The 25,718-nt window shown below is 39.1% G+C and overlaps 1 long non-coding RNA gene across 2 annotated transcripts in view; it reads left to right on the plus strand.

Annotated features, from left to right (window-relative positions):
• LOC104006543 (uncharacterized) overlaps positions 1-25,718 on the plus strand; it is a 495,672-nt gene that overhangs the window by 14,907 nt on the left and 455,047 nt on the right. For both annotated transcript variants that reach the window (XR_010157320.1, XR_010157321.1), the window contains one exon: positions 25,211-25,322. This is a non-coding gene — a long non-coding RNA (uncharacterized LOC104006543). The remainder of the gene's footprint in view (positions 1-25,210; positions 25,323-25,718) is intronic.

The raw sequence follows: 25,718 nt of genomic DNA on the forward strand, positions 1-25,718 counted from the left end.
AACTGACTTGATAGAATTCTTGCTAAAACTGGGCTCCTGAGGGCATGCCCAAAGACAGGGCCTAATTGAAAAATAGAGCTCAAAGGAGCCACACTTGGTCAAGGAGGTAGTCTTTGTCATTAGCACATTTTGAAATACCAATTTGCCTGTTATGTCAATGATAAATGTGGGGTCTTAGAAACTGGAGCCATATAAAGAAACATGAGCAGGTGCTGTGGCTCATGCCTGTAATCCTAGCATTTTGGGAAGCTGAGGCAGGGTGATTTCTTGAGCCCAGGAGTTCGAGAGCAGCCAGAGCAACATAGTGAGACCTTGTCTACAAAAAAATTAAAAATTAGCTGGGTGTGGTGGTGCACACTTGTAATCCCAGCTACTCAGGAGGCTGAAGCAGGAGGATCACTTGAGCCGAGGAGTTTGAGGCTGCAGTGTGGTATAATCACACTACTGCACTCCATCCTGTGCAACAGAGCGAGATCCTGTCTCAAAAAACAAAAACAAAAGCAAAAAAACAAATATAAGTGGCTCTTACCCCTTTTTAAAAATGAGTTTTGGAATTTTCTCATTTTAATACAGTGAACACACATTACTCTCACAATAGCAAATGTTAGGAACAATCTTTTTTCTTCACAAATGGAAAGCTTTTGTCAAAGAACCATCTTTAAAAGCAAAATATGTTTAAGAAAAACAGCAACAACTTCCCAAGAAAAGCTTTCGGTCTTCAATTCTACGTCTCATCCCATTTCTCTTATAATTTTTGAACATTGATAGGAATAATTTTTGAAAGGTGATAGGATGAGAAAGTGGATAAGAATATGAAAATTCTGAAAGATATGTATTTACTTTTTTAAAGAAAAAAATAGTATGGAATATAGGTGGGGCGCGGTGGCTCATGCCTATAATCTCAGCACTTTGGGAAGCCAAGGTGGGAGCATCATTTGAGCCCACAAGTTTGAGAAGAACCTGGGCAACATGGCGGAAACCCCATCTCTCCAAAAAATACAAAAATTAGCCGGGCGTGGTGGCATGCGCCTGTAGTCCCAGCTACTTGAAGGGCTGAGGTAGGAGGATCCTTTGAGCCTGGGAAGCGAACGTTGCAGTGAGCCATTTTGCCACATGCACTCCAGCCTGGGTGACAGAGTGAGACCCTGTCTCAGAAAAAAAGGAAAGAAAAAAGAAATAAAATAGTATAGAATAGAGCCTCAGGTGTTCACAGGGGACCATCTCTCTAACTGACGTGCAGAACAGGCTTAGCCATGCGAAATAGATGTGAGTTCAGATCCCAGACAAGACATCAAGGTGAGTTACAGGAGAGTGTCGGGAGGATTCAAGGAAGAACTCAGAGTGGCCAGAATGCTTGTTTAAAGAGGAGCAGAAATTATCTGATAAACTGCGTAAACTGCTTGTCAGCTTTACAATGTAAATGAAACTATTAGCAAGGTGAAAAGCTGACATCCGCTTGCAGTACAAATCAAGTCAAATAATTATTTTTTAGATTCACTTACGCTAGAAAGCAGACGTTTACTTCCTAGTCTCTAATACTGACCAAGTCACCATACCCTCTTGGAATGTTTACTGGGGCTGAGTGAGTGGAAAGTGAGGGATGGGAGGAGGAAAGGGGATGAGAGGCTGACAGTCTCTCAGCATTGCCTTCAGGCTTTCTGTTAGTATTACCAGACATTTGAAATGGGTGACACAATGAGGATTTACACAGAAGGAAGAACTGTTTGCTTCTCTCTAGGCCGCAGAAGCTTCTGTATCTCAAAATTATTATTCCAAAATCATTTTGCTTTCCATTTACCCACAAGGACCTGACCCAAAAGGTATTTAGTTTTCAAATGAGCATACAAATAATTCAAAACAAAACAAGCTCTTAACAACAACAACAAAACCTTATTTAAAATCCCTGGAAGGCATCTAGTGAGAGCAGTGTGTGACTGACGGGGTAAATTAGGCCTGCTGGAGAAAAAGTCAAGACAAAATATGGATTCATTGTTATTTTGAAAGGCAGCCATCTTTCCAAGAGAATGTGTACACCACGTTTTATTAAGGAATTACATCTTTCCCCATATTTTCCTTTTCTCTTTCACATGCTGGCAGTGGCAAGCAGGTTGAGCAGATGTGATAAAAGAATTAATACCAGTCTTGGGAACACGTAGACGAAATATTTCTTTTGAAATGCCTACCTTTAAATTCCATTAGTTCAATCTGATACTGAAAGAGCCTGGATTAGGGAAATGATTTACACAGCACAGGTTGTTTGTCCAGACTTAGAGCCCTTTTGTAGTATGAAAAACGTGAAGATGAATTTAATAGTTCTCCAATGAATTGGCACAGGGTTTAAAATCTTGCTTTGACTGAGATAATTGCGTTTGTTTTAGTGTTAATAAATTCACGTCGGTGAGAATTTTTCTTTTTTTTTTCTTCTAGATTCATTCATAGCTGCTACACATTCATCTCTATATAAAACCTACTCTCCCCTCTGAAAAAGCAGCATAACCAGTCAACGAACAAGTATATAGGATTAGCACATTATGAAGAATAAAGAGAAGCTTTCAGCTCTCTGTCATGGATGATATTTATCACATTTTCCACGACTGGCTGTAATAACAGTGCAGAGATAAAATAGGCTTGATGCATCTTTCCTGTACAGAGTATTTTACAACAGCAACTGTAAGAAATTCAGGAGATGAAACACTTCTCCCTTCTTGCAGTTTTTATTAGTCTTAAAAATGGGAGGTGGGTGTGTGGGGGAGACTGTTTCTACAAAAGTGGGCTTGAATTTTCTGTCTGTTATGCTAATGTATTCATAGAAAAAGCTGGTGCTGAGGGCGGTTCTCCAATTAAGACAAATGAGGCACATTGAATTTCTCCCCCAGGGCACAGCAGGGGTGCTGGCAAAATCTACTTTATTCTTTTCTGTCAGGACTGAACTGGAAACAAAAGCATGAAAATTCAACACATCCACTTACAGAATAATAAAGGCTGTTGTTTAAAGCGTGAAGAGTTTTGGCACCCTTCTGGGGCCTTATGCAAATCGCTCTTCCTCTCAACTGCTACCACACCATCGGTCTTGGAAATTAAAGATGTACTTGGTCGGTTAACAGCTGAAAGGAGAAGAGCAGCCTGAAACTCAATTAGATTTGTATTAAGCAAATAAATCAGGACTGACTGATATTGGCTAAACTAAAATGCATTATGGGCTGACAGTAATTCTAATTTGATGGACAAATATATGTAGTGTGTTATTAACCTAAATGAAAGATAAGAATCCTTTTTTTTTCTTTTTAAAGGATTTTGTTCTAGTAAACAATCCGCTCTCCCTCTGAACTTACACAAAACAATAAACAGAGACTACTGGTATGGTTCTGTTTACAATCCATGCTCAAGAACACAGGAAATCTATTTTCTATTACGTGGTTAGAGTTTGAGACAAAATTATTGTGCTGAAAGACATTTGTTTTTATCGATTTATTTGGTGTAATGTAACATCTCAACACATTATTTATTTGGTACACCAAGCACGCTATTTTTATTATGGTGAGTAACACAAAAGCATAGACCTGGTATATGTCTCATTATTTATTCGGAACCCTGTAGTATAGGAGGCTTTTCCACACCAGGGCACATACAAAGGGGCCTCAAATATGGTTCAAAGTCATAAATGAAGATTTCAATAAAATCCTCCAAAGCTTTGAGGAAAACAAAAAACACTCAACAAATAGCATAAACGTGTTGGTGTGTGTGGTTGGATAAGACATTTCCTTTGAAGGAAGAGTTTTGGGAGTTTCAACTTACTTCCTTGTCTTTGCTGTTTACACCTTTAGAACTTACAGAAATAGCCAGGTGTGGTGGCTCACACCTGTAATCACAGCACTTTGAGAGGCTGAGGCAGGAGGATGGGCTGAACCCAGGAGTTTGAGACCAGCCTGGGCAACATGGAGAAATCCTCATCTTTAAAACATATTTTTTGACAAACTTAGCCAGGCTTGGTGGCACATGCCTGTGGTCCCAGCCACTCAGGAGGTTGAGGCAGAGGATTGCTTGAGCTTAGCAGTTCGAGGTCGCAGTCAACTATGATCACACCACTGCAATCTAGCCTGGGAAACAGAATGAGACCCTGTCTCAAAAACAACAACAACAACAACAACAAAAAACAAACCTTACAGAGATTTAGGTCATTACATTCAACATCCTGCTAAATTAATAATTAACTAGTAACTTAATACTTTTGCTTTGGTTGTAACTATATTCTATATTCGTCACCTTTTCCTTCTGGCTATCAGATTAAAGACTCATTGACTCACGGTTGTCTTTCAATTATCTTTCCTTCTACATTTCCTACCTGGCTCTTCTTGCCAAATCCTGCTGCGTTTTGCTCTGCATAGGTGCCAGAAATTGTCTATTTCTCCCCTTCAAAACTTGTCCAAACCTTTGCCCCTGTGTGGGCAGCTTCCTGCCGCAGCTCTTGCCGGTACCTGTTCTCATATCTCCTTGTTGGGGCTCAGAAAGCAACACCCCAAAACATGGTGCTTTGGCACTGCTGAGCACTTTGAACTAGAGATCAGAAGGCCTTAGAAGCTGCTTCAGAAGCAAAATCTCTTTCTGACCTTCTCCTGTTCTCTCGTCCTCTCCCTCTCCTTCTCCTCCAAAACAAGTTATAGAGTCTAGAATTTCTCTTCCCCAAGGCAGGTTATAGAAACTAGATCTCCTCTCCCCAAAAGACAAGCCATAAAGAAGACCCTCATTCCAAAGGAGTCCTTCCCTGTAGCCAGGAGGAAGGAATGCCACACAGAGAGGCCAAGGTGAATTGGAACAGACAGGGATTGCTGGGTTTTCACCCCTACAGTCTATTACCACTAGATCATTCCCTTTGTCCAGTCACATTTCTACATGGCTGTCTATTCTTCATTGAATCTAAGCATAAAAACAGACAATTTTCCCTAAGTCTTTGACTCCTCATATCTCAAAGTTTGAGATATGAAGACTCAATCTTTGTCATGTAAAACTTGATTATATCAAGTAACTTCGTTATGCCTTTTTCTTTTTTTTTTTTTGAGTTGGAGTCTCGCTCTGTCGCCCAGGCTGGAGTGCAGTGGCGCGATCTCGGCTCACTGCAAGCCTCGCCTCCCAGGTTCATGCCATTCTCCTGCCTCACCTCCCGAGTAGCTGGGACTACAGGCACCCACCACCACACCTGGCTAATTTTTTTGTATTTTTAATAGAGACGGGGTTTCACTGTGTTAGCCAGTGTGGTCTCGATCTCGTGACCTCATGATCCGCCCGCCTTGGCCACCCAAAGTGCTGGCATTACAGGTGTGAGCCACTGCGCCCAGCCTGTTAAGCCTTTTTCTGGTTAAGCTTCCCCCACTCCCCACCTTTTTTTTTGTTTCAGAGGGTATATGTGCAGATTTATTACATGGGTATATTGTGTGATGCTGAGATTTAGGGTACAGATGGTCTTGTGACCCAGGCAGTGAGCATAGTACCCAATAGGTAGTTTTTCAGCCCACGCCCCCTTCCCTTCTCCTTCTAGTAGTCCTCAGTGTCTATTGTTCCCTTCTTTGTGTCCATGTGTACTCAATGTTTAGCTCCTACTTGTGAGAACATGCGGTATTTGTTTCTCTGTTCCTGTGTTAATTCATTAATTCACATAGGATAATGGCCTTCAGCTGTATCCATGTTGCAAACGACATGATTTTTTTCTTCCTTATGGCTGTGTAGTATTCCATGGTATATATGTACTGTCTTTTGTTATAGGAGTGTTGGCCATGACCCTTATGATGGTTGAGGAAAGGGATCATACCTTTCTGTCCCACATCCTCTACTGAACATATCAAAGATTCTTGGCCAAAACCAATTTTCCCTGACACTCTGTCTCAACTGTTCTTTCCCATTATAATTGGTATTGATATGGACAGGAGGCAGGGAAATACTAGGTAGAAAAGGGCCAGGCTTCTGGCAAGGGTTCTACCCCCAAGCCTGGACCCACGTCCCTAAATGAGAACTTCACATCCCTGTTTTTCTGCGCAAATATTACCTTATGTGCTGCCACCCTCACATCCTGTGTCCATAAAAACTCCAAGCTCCACTGGCAGAGGAGCCTAGTGGTGTGGCAGAAAAGGAGAGAAGAGAAGAGGCAGCTGGACATTGGAGACTACAGTCAGAGAGGAGTTTGGCTGTCTCCAGCTGAACTCCAGGGGAAGATTATCTTCCTACTCCATCCCCTTTCCAGCTCCCCATCCTACTGAGAGCCAGTTCCACTGCTCAATAAAATCTCCACATTCATTATCCTTCAAGTCTGTGTGAACTGATTCTTCCCGGATGCTGGACAAGAACCCAGGTACCAAGAGGGCAGGGTGTAAAAGCCTGTCACCCTGATCCTCCACTGACCTGGTTTAACACTTAGCCATCTGTGGATGGCAAATACTAAAAGATCATTGTAAGACATGCCCTCTGGGGCTCTAGAGGTCACTAGCAACCTCTAGACACTGCCGTGGGCCAGTACCAGGTTCGTTCCTTGCTCCTGCACCTGCCAACCTGCAAGCTTCCCCTCCTGTAAGGGGTTTGAGTGCAGCGGCTGAGCAAAGGAGACACCCCTGTTGCAAGTCCTGTGAGGGGGTCAAGGGAACTCTCCCATCTCAATATTCCTCACTGATAATGAGAGCAAAGAACACCATAGAATGAGACTTCATGAATTGCCATCAAGTTTTGCACACAGTTACTTTCATCCCAGATTAAAGTCTCTATTTTTAGCTTTTCCAACAGTTGTCATCTCAGACCACTCAACTGCTGCTCTCACTTCTCTCTTCTCCTTCCTCTGCAGAGCTGGCCATACTCTGCTTTTTTTTTTTTTTTTTTTTTGTCACTCTTTTTTTGTTACATTTTTGCTTTCTTTCTTGTCATTTCCTTTAAAATTCATCAACAAAATTAGTTTATTAAACTTTGATATCCATCCCAGTACTCATATATAATTTGATAGTGACAATCCTTCCACTTATTGTGAGTTTAGAATAACTTTGTTCTATAATATTGATTAGGTTCAGGGCACACTAACCCAAAATATGGCACCTTGGCATATTGAATATTTTAGGCTGAAAGAATCTGAGAAATGCCCTATGCTGGAAGGACTTTCTGACTTTCCCTGAAGCAGGTCATGTGAGAGGTGCCCTCCTTATACCTGGAGGAAAGGAGCATCCATATCTCCAAAGACACAGGGATGCTGAGAGGAATCTGAATGGACAAGCCTTGTTGTTTCTCCTAGTTTATTATAATTAGCACATGCCCATTTTATGCTATCATATTTCCCCATGACTGTCTACCCTTCATCAAACCTAGCATAAAACAACCCAGTTTTAAGCACTTCTTTGGGTCTTCATTTCCTATTGAAGGCTCCAGTGTCATGCAAAACATACACATTTCTATGATTCTTTCTTTCTGTCTTTTGTTCCAGGGGCCCCAGCCAATGAACCTAAAATGAGTAAAAGATAAAGATGTTTTTCTCCTCCCCAACAATATTTGATTAATGCTTTTTCAGGTTTCAGACTTTTAGTTAACATTCTGTATTGTGAGATTACTTTTAAAAAATGAGATTCAATCTAATTTCTTAAATAAATTTGTGTATACCTTTTTGGTTGTTCATTTTGGTTTTTTATTCCATTTAGGAACAATAATGTCATAGACTTTTGACATTCACTGGATGCCCATTCAATGGGCCTTCATAAATCTCAATAATTTTTTTTCATTTTAAAAAATCATGATAAAACACATACGACATAAACTTTACCATTGTAATCATTTTTAAGTATACAATTCAGTGGCATTAAGAACATTCACAATGTTGTATGATGTGGTTCAGAACACACTGCCCCAAAATATGGCACTTTGGCATATTGAGTATTTTAAACTGAAGGAATTTGAGAAGTAGGTGCTAGAAGGACTCTCTGACCTCCTGTTTTTCCCTTGAAGCAGATCCCAAGACCCTCATGTAAGAGGTGCCCTTGCTATACTCAGAGGAAAAGAGCATCCCTACCTCTGAAGGTGGAGGGATGCCGAGAGGAATCTGAATGAACAGGGCTTGTTGTTTTCCCCAGATTACTACCCTTAGCTCATAGCCTTTGTCCTATTACATTTTTCCATGACTTTTTACTCTTCCTCAAATCTAGTAGAAAAATACACAGGCTTAACTGTTGCTTTGTCTTCATTTCCTTATAAAGTTTCCTTGGCCATATAAAACTTATATTAAATAAATTTTTACATATTTTTTCTTGTTAATCTGTCTTTCGTTACTCTAATTTACAGGGTCCCAGTCAGAGAACCTAAAAGGATAGAGACAAAGGACATTTTTTTTCTCTCCTGCATGTGCAAGTATCACTGTTATTTCCAGAGCTTTTTTAAAATCTCAAATCATAACACTACCCATTAAACAATACCTCCCCATTCTTTCCTCCCAGCCTCTGGTAATCACGATTCCACTTTTTGTCTCTGTGAACTTAACTATTCTAGATATATAAGTGGAATCATACAATGTTGATTCTGTTGTGACTGGCTTATTTACTTAGCGTAACAATAATGTTTTCAGGCTTCATCCACGTTTGCAGCATGTATCAGAATTTCCTTCCTTTTTTAAGGCTGAATAATATTCCATTACATGTATATACTGCATTTTGTTTATCCATTCATCTTTTGGTGGACATTTGGTTTGCTCCTATCATTTGGCTATTATAATAGTGCTGCTATGAACACGGGTGTACAAGTATCAGTTTGGGTTCTTGCTTTCAGTTCTTTTGGATATTGAATCTCAAGATTTGATAACAAGTGCAGCATATGATTTTTCCAATAAAACTTATATTTTCCTTATTCGACCCTTTCATGTCTTCTTTCCAGTCATAGCCCTTATAGTTCATTTCCTCTGTGTGGCCATTTTCTGCCAAGAAATGCAGCTTTATATCCATTTGTGGGCAAAGGTAAGTCAAAGCCAGCAAGGTGATAATTATTGTTCCCTTCCCACCACTGTGTACCTGTGCAACTAGCCTGCAAAGAGGAACATTGCCAAATCCTAGATCTGTGATCAATTACCCAATTTAAACCAAACTGTATCCTGCGGGGCATAAATTTCATACCTCAGACTCATACTCAAAGTATTTTTCTGCTTCTTACATTGCTAGGGAAGGGAGGGAAAGTAACACAGGAAGCCAGATGTGAGAGGACTAGATTGACACCTGGGTAATTAGAAGGCTTTGTTCCCTAAACCCCAGTTAAATAGTGTTGAACTATCACTCAGTACTAGCAGAAACAGTTTCCTTTTGCTTTTTTCTAAAACCAACTACTAAATAATGTTAGGTTATCTTTGAAGCAATAATGTGTAATCACTTACAGTTCTTTTGAAGGGAATGTATTTAAGATTAAAAAAAAAGAAAAAGCCCAAAGGCAGAGAGCTTTAAATAGTAGCCATTTGGTAATAAATACCATTACTTCCCCTCTCCAGCCTGCCCTACTCCCTCCCCCATAATGCTTAACACAAAGCTTCAGATTTAGTTTTGGAGAGAGTGAGTCTACATTCACTTGAAGAAAACTCTTGTTTTTCATTTGTTCTCTTGACTTCACTATATTTTAAAATATAAGTGTGTTGTGGAGAACATACTGAATTCTGAATTACTAAGTTGCATATCCATTTGTTGTAGAAGAGGATTTCAGTCCAACAGTAAAAGATTTTAGCTTGTCTCTATAGCAGGGGTTCTTGATTCCTAAGAAAGGTAAAGATGAGATGAGAGGGAGAGAAGAGACACACACAGAGAGGCTTGTGATTCCTTGAGGGGCAATACTACTCACATCTCCTTTTGTTTTTCTTGCAGACATAGAGAAGGGATGGTGATGGTGATGGAGGGTCTCCAGGGGATTCACACGAGTTGTGGTGGCATCTCACTAGGCATTGACAAGGGAAAAAAATCCCACCCACATGCTTGGCAGGCCTGGGCGAAGCCAGCAAGGACAGTCTCTAAAGTACCCTCAGATGGAAGTGTCCATGGAACAGTTGTGATATGGTTTGGTTGTGTCCCTACCCAAATCTCATCTTGAATTGTAGTTCCCATAATCCCTATGTGTCATGGGAGGGACCTGGTGGGAGGTGATTGGATCATGGGGGTGGTTACCCCCATGCTGTTCTTATGATACTGAGTGAATTCTCACCAGATCTGATGGTCTTATGAGGGGCTTTCCCCCTTTGCTCGGCACTTCTATCTCACCTGCCGCTATGTGAAGAAGGATGTGCCTACTTTCCCTTCCACTATGATTGTAAGTTTCCTGAGGCCTCTCCAGCTATGTGAAACTGTGAGTCAAACCTCTTTCCCTTATAAATTACCCAGTCTCAGGCTGCTCTTTATAGCAGCATGAGAATGGACTAATACAAGTTGTCATCTAGACTAGTCTGCTCAAAGCTTGTCTTCAGTCAACTAGTTATAGTCCTGATTCCAAGTAGAAATAGCCAGGAGGTGGCCTAAGGGGCAAGGCATAGGGGCTATCTCTTCAGGCAGGTGGGAGTTCTGCCTCTTTCTAGTACCTCATGGGGCAGCTCTCCCAGCTCCTCTGCACCCTGAGGCCCCCAAATTGGCAGGTTGTTTTTTCTTAGTTCTCAACATCACATTTCTTTATTTCATTTCCCAAGATATACCTCAAATATAGACATTTAAAAAAGTGAATGCCCTCTCTGTGCATCTTAAGGGATTTTTCAGAGGTGTGTTCATACCCTTACTTCACACACACACACACACACACACACACACACAGTTCTATCTATCAATCTATCTATCTACCTACCTGCCTATTGATCTACCTACCATCTGTCACCTCTCTATTGTCTACTTTTATATAGGGAGAGCCCTGGCAGTGGTCAGTTAGTCAAAAATATTGCCAAGGTAGGAAAACGTGAAAAATGATATATATACATTACACATCCATCCATCAATCTTTTTATGAAGTGATAAGGGCTATTCAACCTATTGAGAAATACAGCATAGTTTTTCTTGCACATACTTAAAAATTAATGGTCTATAGTTTGCAGTTTTTTTTCTTTCAAGTGAAGTGAGAGTGTATAGACAATGTGCAAGTAGAATCTTTCCAGATAAGTGATTCTCAAATGTTGGCATCTGGATTTCTTAGCTTCATCCCCAGAGTTTTAGGTTCAATAGATCTGGAGTGGGGCCTGAGAATTTGCATTTCTAACAAGTTTTCAGGTGATGCTGATGCTGCTGGCCCAGGGATCACTCTGAAAACCACCATGGTAGATTTTCATTATACTTTACAGAAAGCAAATATGTAACATTTTATAGGGAGAAGAAAGAATGTTGATTAATAGGAAAGTTGGTTAAGAGAAAGTAGGTTGAGAATGAATATAATTCTATCCCCACTTTATACACTTGATATACAGCCATCCTTGTTCACATACATTTTTTCCAGAACACTCTTAAATCTCACATAGGATATTGATAATGTGTTATAAATAGTTGAGTTTGCAGGGGGTAAAAGGAGATTCTTCCCGGAAATAAGAATGTTCTTTAAAACTTTTTCTCTCCACAATGATGGAAGTTAACTTCTCAGTGCTTCTTTACTTACCTGTAAATTGGCATGAACACAATTACATCATAGAGCTCTCCAGAAGACAAAAGGAGATAATATATAGTAGTTTTCTCAGATGTTTTCACCATGATCTTTCGTGATAGGTAGGCGAGGGATTGGGAGAAACCCAAAGAATATATTAGAGAACAATTTCATTGAGGTCTTCTCTTTTGTATATTAAAAATGAATCTACAGGAGCCAAAAAAAGGAGAATACATATTTTGCCTTTTTTATCCATCAAAGATCCATTTGTTTTCATATAAAAATATTTCACACAACTTGACACTTAACCATGTTTATGTTTTGATTTCTGCTATGAAGAACAAGTACCTTAGTTTGAGAAACTTAGGGAAATGCTTTATAAACAGTAATGCATTACATAAAGTTTTTCTATTATTAGATTTTGTTTTATTTTGGCAAACGTGAGACACTCATAAGCAGATATACAGGCTTTGACATCTCATTAACAGATTCCTTATGCTGCTGTTTGGATTTTAAATGATCAGACATATGATAAAGTCTTTTTCCCCCCAGATGTTGTCTACAGTGTTACAAATTTGCTTCTAAATTGTATTTCAGAGATACAGCAAAGTCAAAACCATTTTAAAAAGTGCAGTTGGCCCATGGATTTATTTATCTCTTAATAAAGTAATAGATGGTGGGGGCACGGGACTGTGAATTTGTAAAACAGGTAGCTAATGATTTCTGTGTTACATCATTGTTTAATCACTAGCATATTCAAAAATTTTAAATGTATATCTTATATTTACACATATGTACTGTTTTAATGCCATTTCTAACTAAAGCAAGCTGAAAAAATATATTCCCATTTATGGATGATCCATTTAACCATTATTTCTTGAACACTTACAGTATTAACATTTAGCTAGTTTCCATAAGGGATGCAGAGATATCTAAGACCCAATCCTCCATTTCTGCCCAGGCATGGTGGTTCACGCCTGTAATCCCAGCATTTTGAGAGGCCAAAGAGGGAGGATTGCTTGAGCCTAGGAGTTCCAGACCAGCTAGGGCAATAGAGCAAGACCCCCATCTCAAAAAAAAGAAAAAAATAATTCTCAATTTTTGAGAATTTCAGGAATTTTTCATTCTGTCAATTGACTGGAGAGGTGCTGCACTTTTCCCACTTACAAGTAGTAATCTACTTACAGCTAATAATCTTTAGCAGCATGGACAAAATAATTAGCTGGGCAGCTGTGGAGTCAAAGAGTGAATCCCTACTCAGCCACTCCTTGGGTAGATGATATTGGGAAGATTATCTAACTCTTTCTTCTTGTCAGTGTTTCAATCATAAAACAGCATGGGGTCTTGTGAGAAGTGAAAATAATATATTTAAAGTATGAAACTCAGTGATCAACACTTAGGTCTTCCATCTCTGCTTCTTCCTACTTTCTTATCTACTAGCTTGAGTGCATGTGCTGGTCTGATTCCAGGACTGCTGGACATGTGAAGATGTCTGTCTTGGTTCAGGCCCAGATCACCATTCAGGGAGCTGTGACCATGAGGGCAGGAGTCACATAAATTGTCAAGGAAGAATTGCCTGTGGTGGTTCTTGTGGGAAGAGAGCAATGGACTTAGCTCCCATTTATGGTGCCTCACCCTGCCCTGCTCACTGGTGAAAACTGAAAAGGGAAGACGGTCCATTTGTAGTTGAATAGAGCTCTAGGTTAACTTTATGATTTACCTGGGGACATACCATAGTTCTAGAGTTGGAAATCCACAGTAAGACTTTTTCCGTCATGAAATTTCCCCTTTGGATATTAGAAATGTTTCTCTATAAGATAAAGCAAATCATTAAACTGAATTTCTTTTCTGTTTTAATTTTTGAAAGACTCCAAAAGGCAGATGGGTAATTGACATATGCTTAGGAAGAGTTTATATGTACATTTTTTTGGGAAAAAATATCAATCTGAAGTGCTAATACTACACTTAAAGACATATAAATTATGCATGGATCCATAAAGATTATATTCTCAATGGCAGCTCCTCAGAAATGCATGGCCAAACCAAAGGCTCATACATATTTCAACCTATATAAATTAGATAATGTTACAAAAAGATCAGCGCTTAACATATACTTTGATTGTAGCCATATTTCTTTCATACTCTTCAGAGACAAATGAGAAGCATTAGGTTTGCCTGTATATGTTTTTGTGTGATATGTACATATAGATATATACACACATATATGCATATCAAATAGATACATATATGGATCTAACAATATACATACTAATTCAATAATTTCTCTTTTGTATTATTGGTACCAAAAATACCAGGAAACATTTATAAATTTACCAACACCTAAAAGTAGAGTGAGTGTTTTGAAATATATTTTTTATATATTGTTTTTACTTTATTTTCTTTACATTTGAAAGTCGGTATGAATAATAGCAATAGATTTTGACTTGCAGCCATTCACACCCAAAGCTCTTTGCCTAGAGCACCCCATTGCTATGATTTGGGTGTGATTCATCTCTGCCAAAACTCATGTTGAAATGTAATTGTCAGTGTAGTGCTATTTAGGGGTGGTAGGGCCTTTAAGAGGTGTTTGGGTCATGGGGGGATCTGTCCACGTGAAGAGATTAATGCATTTCTTGCAGTATTGGGTTAATTCTCATGGGAATGTATTGGTTCCCACCAGAGTGGGTTGTTACAAAGCGAGTTTGCCTTTTGTGCTTTGCCCTCTCTTTGCACACACCTTCTCCTCTTCTGCTTCTCTGCCATGTTGTGATGCAGCATGAGGCCCTCACCAGAAGCTATGCAGATGCCAGTGCTGTGCTTTTTGGTCTTAGCCTTCAGAAGGCTATTAACCTATTTTCTTTATAAATTACCCAGTCTCAGATATTCTGTTATAGCAACACAAAATGGACTAAGACAGCCATGTAATTACGGAACTGAAAGCAGGAAGGTCAGAAATTACATTTATCAGTTGGCTTCCCTCTTGTGTGAGGCATAATACTACTCTTCCTCCCTCTTCTCCCTCTTCTCTACTTGCCTGGCCTAAGTCTTGCTGGAATTTTGACTGATAAACTCAGATATAATTCCTGTTCTAATATCTCTTTTAAATAAAATATTAGGATTGGCTAGTCTATGAACCTGATTATATTGTACAGAATATAAACAAATTGTTTATCATTATTTAAATGTAAAACTTTTGGTCCTTTTTTTTTCTAAACAGTTTGTCATCAAAGTCTTTTTAAAACATTTATTTTTTAAATTGACAAGTAAAAATTGTGTATATTTATGATGTACAACATGATGTTTTGATATACATTGTGGAATGGTTAAGTGAAGCTATTTAACATATGCATTACCTCACACACTTTTCATTTTATCTTTTTTTTTTTGTGGTGAGAACACTTAAAATCTACTGTCTTAGCAATTTTCAAGTATACACTATATTGCTACTAACTATATTCACCATGAGGTACAGTAGGTCTCTTGAACTTACTCCTTTGGTCTAACTGAAATTTTGTGTTCTTTGACCGACAGCTCCCCATTGCCCCCACCCCCTAGCCTCTGGTGATCCATTTTACTCTCTGTTTTTACAAGTTCAGTTTTTTCTTAGATTCAGTATGTAAGTGAGGTCATATGGTATTTGTCTTTCTAAGCCTGGCTTATTTCTCTTAACATAATGTTCTCCAGGTTCATCCATGTGTTGTTGCAAAAGACAGGATTATCTTCTTTTTCTTTCAAGGCTGAATAGTATTCCATTATGTATGTGTAACACATTTGCTTTATTCATTCATCCATTGTTGGGCACTTAGGTTGATTCGCTATATTGGCTATTGTAAATAGTACTGAGAAAAACATGAGAGTGTAGATACTTCTTCAAAATGCTGATTTCATACTTTTTGGATATATACCCAGCAGTGGGATTGCTGGATCATGTGGTAGTTTTGTTTTTAATATTTTGAGCAACCTTCATATTCTTTTTCGTAATGGCTGTGCTAATTTACATTCCCAACAAGTGTATAAGGGTTCCCTTTTCTCCACATCCTAACCAACACTTGCTGTCTTTTTTCCTTTTTGGTAATAGTCATTTTAACAGGTATGAGGTCAAATTTATTGTTGTTTTAATTTGCATTTGCTGAATGATTAGTGATGTTGAGCATTTTTTCATAAGCCTGTTGGTCATTTCTTTGTCCTCTTTTGAGAAGTGTATATTACCTGGGCCTGGTGGGGTTGAGAGAGGTGACAGCTCTGTTCCTGAAGTGGCTCAACAGTGGCTGCTTCTTGGGAGGGAGAAGAATATGCATCTGGTTCTCCCTCCCTGAGGTTCCCCAGCAGGAATGGTTGTTTGATACCTCAGTAGCAAAAGATGCTGGTGTCCTCTCTGGAGCAGGCTGCTGGGGACCAGAGTAGTTCCTGTTACATGATTGGTATTGATAGCCTCTACCTCTTTGTTCCTAGCTGACTCCTGGTATCTCAAGTATGCTAATGTCACCAGCAATCATTTCCTTTTTGTTTGTTTGTTTGTTTTTGTTTGTTTTTGAGACAGAGTCTCGCACTGTCGCCCAGGCTGGAGTGCAGTGGCGTGATCTCGGCTCACTGCAAGCTCTGCCTCCCAGGTTCACACCATTTTCCCACCTCAGACTCCCAAGTAGCTGGGACTACAGGCGCCTGCCACCACGCCCGGCTAATTTTTTGTATTTTTAGTAGAGACAGGATTTCACCGTGTTAGCCAAGATGGTCTTGATCTCCTGACCTTGTGATGTGCCCGCCTTGGCCTCCCAAAGTGCTGGGATTACAGGCATGAGCCACCGTGCCCAGCCTACCAGCAATCATTTCTATGTGAATATTCTCTATTTTTTTTCACTCTACTGTGTTGCTGCAGATTCTTTAGTAGGCCCTTGAGCCCTCTCAGTGCTATTTACGCTTGTGGATGGCTGTCTGCATTTGTTTTTTTGTGGGAGGATGAAGGCTGGTATCTCCTCCTTTACCATCCTGGTGGCGTCTCCTGTCATCAAGGTCCTGATGGGGATATAACATTACATTACATCTATGGGAAAATCAGATTTGATTTATAGATTTTTTTTCTCTATGGACGTAATATACCAATCTGCCTTTAGTTAAGAATTGTTTTGTTGGCTGATAATCAAGGGATTTCTGTTATCCACCAACAGCTAGTCTTTAAATGTAGACCTAAAAACATCTAAATATTCTTTTCACGATAATCTGAAATCTGGTAGGCAATGTACTAAATCTAATTATTTACAAATAAGGAGAAGTTACTTGCCAAATTTACAGTTTCCCATGTATGAAATTAATTTATATATGCCAAAGCAGTTCTCCATATTGATTCTGGCATAAATCTTGCTGGCATAGCATTGGAATGCATGCATGAATATAAGAAAAAATTGATCATTAAAATCTAAGTTAAAAACAAAAATCTAGTGCACTCATTCTATTAAAGAATTTTCTTCTTTTTTTTTTTCTTGGCAAGAAAAGTGTTTCTGAGAAGTTTTCTAAAAGCAGTAAGGTACTCTCATTAGATAAAACAAGGTGCTGTGGTCTGGGATAGCAATTTTGAGTTTTTATCAAATGCAAGACTTATGTAATCCTTCCACAAAATGAACCACCGGGATAATTGGCTTAAAAGGTGATTCTCTTGCATTTCTTATGCAGACAAAAAATAGAGTGAACACTCAAAACATAAAAATAAATACTTGGCTGGGTGTGGTGGCTCACACCCAATATTTTGGAGGCTGAGGTGGGAGGATCACTTGAGTCCAGGAGTTTGAGACCAGACTGGGCAACAAAATGAAACCCTGTCTCTACCAAAAAAAATTAGCTGTGCTCAGTGGCATGTGCCTGTAGTCCCAGCTAGTGGGGAGGCTGAGGCAGGAGGATCCCTTGAGCCCAAAAGTTCCAGATTGCTGTAAGCTACAATTGAGACAGTGCATTTCAGCCTGGGTGACAGAGTGAGACCCTGTTTCAAAATAAAAACAAAAGCAAAAAAATGCTTGCCATGGATTTTATAATAAGAAAGACTGAATCCCAGAAGCTATTTGTAAGGTTTTGAATATGTAGAACCCCCACAAATAATAGTGGTCAAATTCTTCAAATAGAATATGTATTCTTAATTATTGTGTCTGCTTAGATTCAGTTTAAATTGTTCCCATGTCATTAGAAAATGCCATGTTTACACAACAGTGTAAGTTTTATTTATTTTTTTCCGTGTTGAAGTGAAATTACTCACAGGTCACAGTTAGGAGAAAGAAAGAAACATCCAGATGGACTATCCTTTATTTTCTCAGCTGGACATTGTGTATGTCTATGGAATGTATCTGTGCAAATAGCATACTTCTACGTTCAGGAAGTGATATTTCAGAATAAACTCTTGTAAAACAGTACTTTTTGTAGTTTGGGGTGAAGCCAAGGCAAAATTTAGATTTCTTCTGTTTCATAGATGAACTCTATAATAAACAAAACAAAGTCTATAAAGTTGATTTACAATATGGTTATTGTATGAGATTTGACATCGCTGTAAAATATTACATTGGACAAAAATAATGCTGCTGAAAATACTTGCTGCCAGCAGCTCTTACAATTATAAGAAAAGGCAACTGGTAATGAATTCTTTTAACTTGGAATTCAAATCTCGGGACTGAATGTTACCCATTATTGGAGTTCAAAGGCAACTATCTCTAGAATTGTTCTTTTAATGCTTGTTGGATGGTTTTAGTTGTTCTTTTCTTGTAGGCACACAATTGTTGTCTTGATCTTTGTGATAAAAAGCGTTCTCTGGGTCTTTGTAGTGAACCCAGTTGGCTTGGTAACATGCCTGTAGTCAGAATTCCAAAGTGGGGAAACAAAGGCTTAGAAATTATTGGCTGAGAACTGTTTGTTCAGAACTGTGGGAATCTTACCCTGGCCTGTGGAACCAATGGTCTCTCTTCATTAGATCCACATTCATCCAGAAACTCCCCAATTCCTTGCCCTTTTGTCTTTTCCCAAACTAGAGCTTTAACCACAATAAAAACAAATGTGGCAACCTCTTTTGTAAATCAATTCCTACCAAAATTCCCAGTGTGCTGTAATTCTTCCCCTTCATGTCATAATTCCAAAAGCATGGCATTAGCTTATTCAATGTTACATTTATTTCCATAATAAGGATGTGTCAAGGGGCAAGACATTTAAAGGCAAAGCAAAAAAAAAAAAGCTTGCCTTTAGGCCTAATTGAATGGTGATGAGTTCGTGTCCCCCTGTCCATTGGTGTTCATTTTCCAGGGTTAATTAAACAAACAAATATAGTCCAGCAAGACTATTTTAGACTACATAGTTTAAAACATTCAATACAAGTTGAAGTACAATCCAGTAAAGTAAATTTCACCAACAAATGCCATATAATTGAAAGAGAAAACATAGCAATTTTACATTTTTTTTTTTTTTCTGAGTGTAAAGGTATTCTTAAACCAACTGACACTATGTCATCTGATTACACAATTGTGACTTGGAAATGCGAAGAATTTTCCTTTGTGTGTCTAAATATTGCGAGTTGAATTCCTCAGTGTTCATATAAATACTTTAATTACACTGAAGCTTTATCAGCAGGGAGCCATGGGAAGTATGTAGAGCCCTGGATAAACATTTTTAAAAGCAAGAACTATTCAAGTTACACAAAAGACAGGACAGTCATAACAACAGCAGCAACGACAACCACAACAAACTGGGGAAGCTGTACTTTTTAGGAGAGGAGGATTGAATGGTTTTTCTTTTCTTTTTATGTCCCACTGTTGTTTTGGGGAAAATACCTAAAAAATGGGAAAGATGAAGCCTGAGCAACCGAAGGTACCGAAGAATTTTAAGTAATGTCTTAGGAGAAAATTAAAAAGAAACCTGATTAACAGTGGTTCAGAGACATTGAAACTCCGTATATTCAGGCTTGGCTATTAGATCTAAAAAATAGAACAAGGGTAAGCATAACTCCTTTTAGGACAGCTTTAATCATCTTTGTTCAACTGTGATGGAATGCCTTACCAATGTGATAGTACATACTCACAGCCATAGGTCATTTTGTTTTCTCCATAATCCTAGTTACCATCTACATTTCCTCCTGAAATTTGCAGGTCATGAGTAATATGGAATAAAAGTTTAATGTGGTTTGGCTTCAGGATTACAGGTCATAGCTATTAATTATTGACTGAGCAGTGCATGGCTTAATACAAGAAGGAAAATAATGAGAAAGAAATCATGCCACATACCTTCACTGAAGCTTATGGTCTAGTTGTCTCTTTTTGCTCTGACTCTCAAGGGCTTAGCACCATTTCAACTGCATCGCTGCAAAGTTGATGAATTGTCGTTGCCATATTTACCTTCCCTTTTCTTTGGCCTCCCTTCCTTCCTCCCTCCCTCCCTCCCTCCCTCCCTTCCTTCCTCCCTCCCTCCCTTTTTTCTTTTTTCTTTTGTATGTGTATTTGCTGTATATGTATATGTATTTGTTGTATATGTATCTGTAGATGCTGTTTTGATTACATTCTGAAAATAGGTAGAAACTGGATAAATAGAAACATAGTAAGGAAAACACATTACATGTGGAAAATATTCAAACACATTCTTCAAGTAATGTCCAGATGGAATGCAGGCAGTGTGGTGAGGAAAGTGTAGGAGAATTGGGCTTTCTGTGGATAATCAGCACTTTCTGGGCCTTGGTTGTTTCTTCTGTTTATTTTCTTTTTGACCAGATAATCTTTCAGCACCAACATTCTATCATTCAATAAAATGAGTAGCACTATGTGTCCCAAATAAGCAAACAAAACTTCATTTTCAGATTCTGTCTTTGAGTAGGTGAATTTTGAAAAATTTTCAGGTGCAGATTGTGGCTTAACTTACAGGTCCCCATAGTGGATGATCATCAAAATTGTAAAGTACAGATGTCCAGGTATCAACCCAAATGTGTTGAATGAAAACGTCTTGCAGTGGGGTCTGGAAATTTATGGTTTCGACAAAAATTTTAGTAAAAATTCTCCAGAGGATTATGATGAACTTCCAAAACTATGCTCCATCCAGCTAGATTCCTTTTGGTTTGGGGTTTTATTGTCATTGCAATAAGGAACAGTTCTCTTGGCAAACACTAAACTCTAAATTGGTGACACAGAGCTTCCATTTTCTTTCTTGTTTTCTTTTTTTGTAGTTTTAAGGAGCAGGGAGTTTAATAGGCAATAAAGAAGGGGGAAGAAAGATAGAAGAAGCTCTTCTGTACAGAGACAGAGGGAGGGGGCTCCAAAGCCAAGAGACAGAACCCCCAGAGCTTCCATTTTCTATAACTGCATACTGAATACTGATCTCAGTTACTTGATAAAATTGTGTGACTTTTGTGATAAGCACAATTCTTACTTGATACACAACTGCTTAAGCAAACTTCTTCTTCTTTTTTTTTTTTTTTGAGATAGGATCTTGCTCTGTCACCACCCAGGCTGGAGGGCAGTGGCACAGTCATATCTTACTGCAGTCTCGACTTCCTGGGCTCAAGTGATCTTCCCACCTCAGCTTCCCAAGTAGCTGGGACTACAGGTGCATGCCACTACACCTGGATAATTTTGTTTTTATTTTTATTTTTTGAGATGGAATGTTGCTCTTGTTGCCCAAGCTGGAGTGCAATGGCCTGATCTTAGCTCACCGCAACCGGCGCCTCTCTGGTTCAAGCAATTCTCCTGCCTCAGCCTCCCAAGTAGCTGGGATTACAGGTGCCTGCTACCATGCCTGGCTAATTTTTGTATTTTTACTAGAGGTGGGGTTTCACCTCGTTGGTCAGGCTGCTCTCAAACTCCTGACCTCAGGTGATCCACCCTCCTTGGCCTCCCAAAGTGCTGGGGTTACAAGCATGAGCCACTGCACCTGGCCTGTTTTTATTTTTCATAGAGACGAGGTCTCCTGGCTATGCTGCTCAGGCTGGTTTTGAACTCCTGGGCTCAAGTCGTGCTCCCACCTTGGCCTCCTAAAGTGCTAGGGTTGGAGGCCTGAGCCACTGCACCCAGCTCATAAGCATACATTTTATTTTTGTGTCTTATATTCATTAATTCATTTAATTTATTTAATTAAATTGATTTTCTTTTTAAGATTTTTATTATTGTACATAAAACACTTATTTTCATATTCATCTCTGAACGTTATCAGGGTGTGCTACCCCAAAATATGCTACATTGGTATAAGAATTACTTTTGAGCCAAAGGCATTTGAGTTTCTGAAATAAATATCTCATCTATCTAAATGCAGAGCATCCCAAAAGGAACTCAAAAGAATGAAATTGTCAGAAATCCCCTTAGTGGGAGCATCTCTAATCTTTTCTTCCTGGAGAGGTCAGCACTACACCCAAACAGGACATTTTCACAAGACCATCATGATATCTCCCATCTAGTCACCTGTGGCTCCTTTGGCTTTCCAAAATGTCATTGCTTTTCTCTAAGTGCTCTTTCTCTCTTCCCTTTTAAGTAAGTTAGGTGTATAGACTTCAAATTCTAACTAACTTTTTGACACATATGAGAGGTGAACTTGTCAATACAATTCTGTTTTCGATTATTAATTTGTCATTTGTCAGTACAATTTGTAGGGCTCCAGGCAGAGACCCAAGAAGGGCAGAGGAAAAAAGGTTTTCTTCCTCTACCTCTCCCATGGAAAAATCTAGGAAACATATTTCCCTGCCCATTTAAAAAGCTTGATTCCATTTGCCATAGATTCCATAACTGAATGATATTCTTTCAATCGCCCTTTTATGTGTAACACAAAATAAAGCTCTTTGGTTTGCAAACGAGCACCTGTGTTACGGACTTAGTAAAAAAGAAAAAAAAGGCACAGACAGGTTAATTTTCTACACGCTTCATGAGAGATGATAAAAATAATCTTCTGGGGCTGGGCACAGTGGCTCACGCCTGTAATCCCAGCGCTTTAGCAGGCCAAGGTGGGCATATCACCTGGGGTCAGCAGTTCTAGACCAGCCTGGCTAACATGGCGAAATCCCGTCTCTACTAAAAATAGAAAAATTAGCCAGGTATGGTGGTGGGCGCCTGTAATCCCAGCTACTTGGGAGGCTGAGGCAGGAGAATCCCTTGAACCCAGGAGGCAGAGGTTGCAGTGAGCCGAGATCGAACCATTGCATTCCAGCCTGGGCAACAAGAGCGAAACCCTGTCTCAAGAAAAAAAAAAAAATCGTCTGGGAATATTTTTGCATTTCAACAAATTTGTTTCTTTGAAGTAGGAAATAATTTTGAAGAGTAAAAAGTGGGCTCTGTGTGTGTGTGTGTGTGTGTGTGTGTGTGTGTGTGTGTGTGTGTGTGTTGCAAAGCTATTTCCTATTCTTGCTGGTTGGAGCAGAAATTTCTCTGCTGGCCTCACCTTTAAAATATTCAGCTAAACGTCTGGGCCCGGTGGCTCATGCCTATAATCCAAGCATTTTGGGAGGCCAAGGCAGACAGATCATTTGAGCCCAGGAGTTGGGACCAGCCTGGCCAACATGGTGAAACCCTGTCTCTACAAAAAGAAAAAAGCAATAAACAAAACAAAACAAAACATAAAAAATTAACCAGACATGCACCTCTAGTCCCAGCTATGGGGAGGCTGAGGTAGGAGACTCGCTTGAACCTGGAAGGTTGAGGCTGCAGTGAGCTGTGATCACACCACTGCACTCCAGCCTGGGCAACAAAGCAACACTGTATCTCAAAACAAACAAACAAACCCAAACACACACAAAAAGAAAAAAAAATAGCTAAAAAGAGTGCACTTCTCATATTTCCACAGCTACATTCTACTCCAAGCCACTGTAATCTCTCATAAGATTGTGAGAGCCCCCCTGACTAATCTTCAGTAAATCTTGGCCCCATTTCCCACAGCAGTCAGTGAAAAGCATAATCCCCTCTCCTCCCCTCTCCTCTGCTACCACCACTCTCAGGACCCAAACCTTCCACTTGCCTCCTGTAACACTTCGAAACACTAAGTCTTTATCATGGCCTGCAAGGGCTTCCATCTTTCTATCTCTGCCTGTTTCTGTTGCCCTGTCCCTTCTGACTGCAGGCTCACTCTGCCCCATCATGCTGGCCTCCTTGCTGGCCCTACATACGTGAGTCTTCTACTGTCTCAGGCTTTGCACTTGCTCTTCTCTCTGCCTAGAAAGCTCTTTTTCCAGCAATTTGTACAACTCTGATCCTCACTTCCTTCATGTCTCTGCTCAAGTAGCTCCACATCAGTGTAATTTTTCCTAAACATCTTCTTTAAAACAGTACCTTTCCCTGTATTATCCCCATTCTATCTACCTTGTTTTGCTTTATTTTCCTCCATAGCACTAATACCATTTAATATATATTTATAATTTATTTATTTACTTATGTTCTATTTTTCCCCATTAGGATATAAGACAAAAATATTTCTGTTTTATTAACCGTACTGTCTCCCCCACCTAGAACATGGACTGGTATAGTAAGTAAGAAACAGTATGTGTTGAATGAATGAATAATTAATCCTAAATACAATAATCAAGGGTGTTTATTCATTCATTTGTTGAATCAAAGAGAATCAAACAAATCTTGTTTCTGTCTCCAACAAATGCTGGAACCTCCAGGATTACTTGATCCTTTATAGGATATGTGTCATTTTACAACGGTGTAAAGTTAAAAGTAATTTGTAGAAAACTGGTAGTAATGCAAATGATGTTTTTCTTCAACATGCAAATCAATTCTGTCTTGTGAAGATTCAACTTGTCTTCCCCATTGTCGAAGAAACCAGTTTTTTACACATTTGTGAATTTATTTCACTATTCTTCATCTATATATGTGTCTGTTCTGTGGATTTTCCTTTGAACTAGCAATCGCTTATCAGTTCTCTCAATTAATGAGCTAAATACAATCTTTGACATGTGTTTATATTTGTATGACAGACATGATTTTATCTTTTTGGAAATTTGTTTTTTAACAAATTTGGAAATATACCTTATGCTTGAATGTGACCTATTTTGTCAAAGTGTATCTTTGGTGAAGTCATTTTAGAGCTAGGTGCTTGATGTTTTTGAGTTGGTTTGCTCATCTGTGATGACTAAGTGAACTAATATATTGGAAGTATAAAGGCATGTTGGTAAAGGAGACATAGAAGAAATAGATTGGAAGGCCAGGTTGAGTAAAAATGTGGGAGGATACTGGATGTTAAATTCTAAAAGCTGGGAGGAGATGTTGCCTTTGAAGAGGGTATGTATTTGTTGATTAGAAATCAGTTACTTCTTTGAGATCCTTTCAGGTTTCACAGACAGAGGCCAGTTAGTAGGTCTGATGCTGAATCAGGACTCTCAGAGCATGAAAATCTTTAGATTTAGGGCACTTTTTATGATTGCAATAGTTGATTAAAACATTGGAATTAGTTAAAGAAAGATAAAATCATATCCAAAGAAAATGAAATATAAAAGTAAAAAAAGTGGACAAGAAAAAATATTTAGAAGGGCAAACAGTTTTTGAAGATCCAGAGAGTGATGAGAAGCAGATACATAATGTTTTATGCTGTATGCATTAAAGCTAATGGGAGGGGGTGTGGGTATGCCTATTCATAAGAATAATGTGGTAATAGTCCAATGAAACTTCTGCTTTCTCTGATACCACAGATCTGAGATTTGAGATCTCATACCACAAATGCCTTAATGTGGCTGGCATTCATGAGAAGGTATGCAACTATTGATGAAATATGAAGAACTCAGAATGTCAAGAGAGAAGAGGGTAAGTCCAAAATCTGAGTCATCAACCAAATTTCTTGACACTGACTGCCGCAGCCATCAGTGCTAAATAGATTTGAACCACTACCACCAGCCATGAAGGACAGATACAACCAGTAGTCCCTAGCAAAGAACACAACCTCAAGGACCAGTGGCCACAGCAGGGAATTATACTAACAATAGATCCATAATAGCCCTTTCCTCTCTTATTCATTGCCTCTGTAGATATTTTTTGTTCTTCTCTGGTGAGAAGGAACTGGCTAATGTGGGACTCTGGGGTGGGAATAGATTCTTTCCTTGTTGCTTTGAAAAAGTGCTGCTCATGCAGCTGTTATTTCTATGAAGACATCCAGTTGATAAAAGAATCAAGGGGCCAAACATAATAATTTAAGTATAATTG

The sequence above is a fragment of the Pan troglodytes genome, chromosome 4 (assembly GCF_028858775.2).
Source record: "Pan troglodytes isolate AG18354 chromosome 4, NHGRI_mPanTro3-v2.0_pri, whole genome shotgun sequence".
Classification (NCBI taxonomy): Eukaryota; Metazoa; Chordata; class Mammalia; order Primates; family Hominidae; genus Pan; species Pan troglodytes.